Source organism: Anoplopoma fimbria, unplaced genomic scaffold, assembly GCF_027596085.1.
Source record: "Anoplopoma fimbria isolate UVic2021 breed Golden Eagle Sablefish unplaced genomic scaffold, Afim_UVic_2022 Un_contig_8774_pilon_pilon, whole genome shotgun sequence".
NCBI classification, from domain to species: domain Eukaryota; kingdom Metazoa; phylum Chordata; class Actinopteri; order Perciformes; family Anoplopomatidae; genus Anoplopoma; species Anoplopoma fimbria.
Window position 1 is genome coordinate 214 of NW_026553406.1, and position 4,231 is coordinate 4,444.

General features: G+C 39.4%; 1 pseudogene; it reads right to left on the reverse strand.

Moving 5' to 3' along the window:
* Positions 1–1,657: 1,657 nt before the first annotated feature.
* Positions 1,658–2,201, reverse strand: LOC129116510 (immunoglobulin heavy variable 3-7-like; annotated as a pseudogene).
* Positions 2,202–4,231: the final 2,030 nt, after the last annotated feature.

A 4,231-nucleotide genomic window follows, 5' to 3' on the forward strand; every position in this document is an offset into this window, starting at 1 on the left:
CTTCACCTTTTGTTTGAATTTACCGGAAGGGTCCATCAAAGGTTAAACATTTATGATAAGAGACAATATCATTCATATTCAGGGAGTTTAGAGACATGTCAAGTGATGTGCAGACAGGTGGACTACCTACATGAAAGGAGGGAGGAGCCTGATGTCATTATTATCCTTGTTTAACTAAGTCACTTGTGTCATTTCAACACATTCACTTGTTTGTCAGATGATTTTGTTCAATTCAACTTACAAAAAATATAATATTGCTTCTGTTAATAAATCAGCAGAGCTACAGAGAACATGGTTTATGTTGAAACTGAAGAGATATGAACTTCACTAACAGCCTGATGTGATGTTTTTATAGCTGAGCAACAAGGGAGGTCACTGTGTTTGCATAGAACCAAACATACGTATGAAGCATCAATGCTGGTCTGACTGCAGCCAAAAGAGTATGTTCAGTGTTATTATATCTGCTGAGTGACATTTGATATTTAATTTCATTTCACACTAAATTCGACATTTTGAAAATGTCCCTGTTTACAGAAATTAAACAACTGGTAACTTTGCTTTTAACTATCAATTCAAAATGCATTATGTGTATTCTATTTATATAATTCTTGTATAATTTCAAAATATTATCAGATCCATGATTCACACGTATGAGTTCAGCTTTGTTGTAAGTACTTCATTTTTCATTTATTTGATGGCTCTCTGTACTTACTGACTGTATTTGCTGTAAACAGAAACACAGTGACAGCAGGCAGTATCATGTAAATAGATGAAAAGTTAAGTCTGATGCTGCTGGTTTGCAGGTTTGAATAAAAGACTTTTGATGGTTTCGGTGTTTGCAGATGTTTGAATACACACATACAGAGAAACATGGAGCCTTTGGAGGAAAACAGCTGTTCAGACACTGAACCTTTGTGACAAAATGCAAATAAACAAATCCTTTAGCTTTGATTAAACTTTGGTTGTCCGTTAATTTATGTATGTATTTATGATCAAAATATTTAGCTTTCATGTATTTGGTTGTGTCAGACATAAACATAATTATTATTATATGATTTCTATTATGGCCAAATAAAATAAAAACTTTGGCAAAAATAAGATAAAGGCTCATGTTTATTCCTGTATATGGGGGATTATGTACTTTTTCTTTATATGTAGATACAGATTGTAATCGATGAAGTAAAATGCTTCATCATTCCACTTCTCCTCCACTTCATAGATCACTGCTGTCTTGTGTCACAAATGGTTTTCATGAAACAGTTCAGTACAATATGTGATGAAAAGAGTGAAATGTTCTTACTTTTCAGTTGGTTTGTATTTTAGAGCAATATGAATATTTTTCACAATTATTTTCTCATAAGATTCAACTTTACAGCCACTCATACAACAGTGGTACTCAAGTGTTTGAGTGTTTTACTGTTTAGAATTAAACTACGAGTAGAAATGTAAAGTATTTGCAGAGTTTCATCTCAGCAACCAGATTGTTCTGCTGTCTTTGGCCCTTTTATGAACTTTATTCTGTTTTTTGCATTTAGTGTTTATTAATAATAGAACAGTTTTCAGGAATTAGTATAATGCAAGATATATGTAGTAAAACATACAATGTAAAACAAATTCATAAAAAATATCCTATACAATATAAATACTATAAGAATACTTCATGTTTTTCCTCTACTGTCTCTATATAAATAGTAACTGTAGGTTTTTGTACAGCTGCTCAACCAGCTCCAGTCACTGTGAGTCTCGAGCACAATAATAAACAGCAGAGTCTTCAGTCTTCAGACTGTTCATCTGCAGATACACCTGCTGTCTGTTGTTGTCTCTGGAGATGGTGAACCGGCCTTGAACTGACTGAGTAGTATTTGGTGCTGTCATATTGATAATTCATGGCAATCCACTCCAGTCCTTTTCCAGGAGCCTGTCTGACCCAGGCCATCCAGTAGCTACTAAAGAAAATCCAGATGCTGTACAGGTCAATCTGTGAGATTCTCCAGGCCTTTTAACCACTGGTTCAGATTCTGTCAGAGTCTGACCATCAACACCTGGAAAGACAAACAAAAAATGAGTCACTTATTTAAGTTGGTAACTTTTCAAGATAGATTTAACTCAAGACCTTCATCTTCACCTGCCCAGCAGATAGTTAACAGCAGCAGTCCTGTCCTATAGTCCATCATGTTGAACTGTGTGTCCACTGTTCTCTGTCCTCCTCTGCAGTCACATAAGTAGAGCTGGAAGACATCTGAGTTTTGCATTGACTCCTCCTCACAGCCTTTGACGTTTTAACATTAAATAAAGATAGGGATGGGTTCTGAATTCAGTATTAAACAGGCACTAGTGCTAAATTATTAAAAACCAGAGTATTATATATACCGATTTTACTGGTGCTTTTTATATTTTTTTTTGCAGTATGGATAAGAATGAAATGTACAGTGTTCAGGATGCACTGAAGGTCATCCAAGGAGATGACAGTGAGTTTGAGGGATGTGATAGCTCAGATGAAGACCCTGAGGATCCTGATTATACTCCCAACAAAAAAGACATGGAGAGTGATGAGTCAAGTGGGTGTGCTGATTCAGACAGTAGTGAATCAAGTGATTTAGATGAAGTATCGCAACCAAACACAAACCCCAAGGAGCAAAACACAACTGTCCAAGGAAAATAAATGTTTTCTTGAGAAAGAAACCCTTTGAAGCCCCAGAGTGCACATTCAAAGGAGAGAGTGTCACACCTCCAGACGAACTTCGTACTCCCTTGGAGTATTTCAAAAAGTTCATAACGGCAGAAATGCTCGAGTTACTGAAGGAACAAACTAATTTGTGGACAAAAATCTGAACGTCACAGCAATGTTAACACCACTGTCAAAGAACTGGAAATACTGATTGGCCTCTACCTGCGCATGGGTCTTTGCCAACTGCCGGGAAATCGTGCATACTGGGAAAATGACACAAGGTTACCCATGGTGGCTGACAACATGTCACGCAACCGTTTTCAGACCCTAATGGCATCTCTACATTTCGCTGACAACACTGATTTGTCTAACAGGCAAGTTGTTGATAAGTGTTGGAAAGTCCGTCCATGGCTTGATATGTTTCGCAAACAATGCCTGGATATCACCCCAGAGGAGCACAACTCCATTGATGAGCAAATGGTGTCCTTCAGAGGGACACACAGTCCAATAAGGCAGTATGTGAAAGGCAAGCCACACCCATGGGGATTGAAAATTTAGGCCGCTGCTCTTCTTCAGGAATCCTCTGTGATTTTGCAGTCTATGAAGGTGGCACTGGGGAAAAAAACCTTACTTGGTGTGGCGGGTGACGTTGTGGTCAAGCTATGTGAAGCTCTCCCATCAAACCAAAACTACAAAGTATTTTGCGGACAACTTGTTCTCTTCAGCGGCACTTGTGAGCAAGCTTCTTCAGCGACAGATCTACTTTGTAGGAACACTCCGTAGCAATCGCTTGGCTGGTTGTCAGCTTGAAGATGACAAAAGTCTTGCAAAAAGAGGCAGAGGATCTGTTGATGCCAGGGTTGAGAAAGAGGAAAGCATGGTCATTGTCAAGTGGTACGACAACAAGCCTGTTACCCTGATCTCATCCTACTGTGCAACTGAGCCTCAAGACAAAGCTCGACGCTGGAGCAAATCAGATAAAGCATTTGTGGAGGTCAATCGGCCATACATTGTGAAGGAGTACAACACATTCATGGGGGGAATAGACCTGCTTGATGCTTGCGTTGCAAGGTACAAGTACCACATGAGGTCGCGGGAGATGGTACCTCTACCTGTTCTGGCAACCATCGTGTTAGGCCTTGTTAATGCATGGTTGATCTATCGCCGTGACTGTAAGCTACTTGGTGTCCAACAGCCACTGAAACAAAGGAGCTTCCAGGCAGAGGTTGCTACTAGCCTGATTCTTTTGCATTCACAAAGGGGCCGCCCAACACTAAATGCCACCTCTTCACCACCACCACCACCCAAGAGAGTTCGTGTTGGACTTCCAAATGATGTTCGCACTGACCAAGTTGCACATTGGCCTGTGAAATGTGACAAGGGCCGCTGCAAATTTTGCAAAGTCAATGCAACCACCACCCTCTGTGAAAAATGTGATGTTCTGTCTTTGCTTCAATCGGTGACAGAAATTGTCTCAAATATTACCATTTGACCTAGGTTAAACTGCCATAAAATGCACAACAGACGCTGTTAACAATGGTTCAAACATGGTGCTGATGTTTT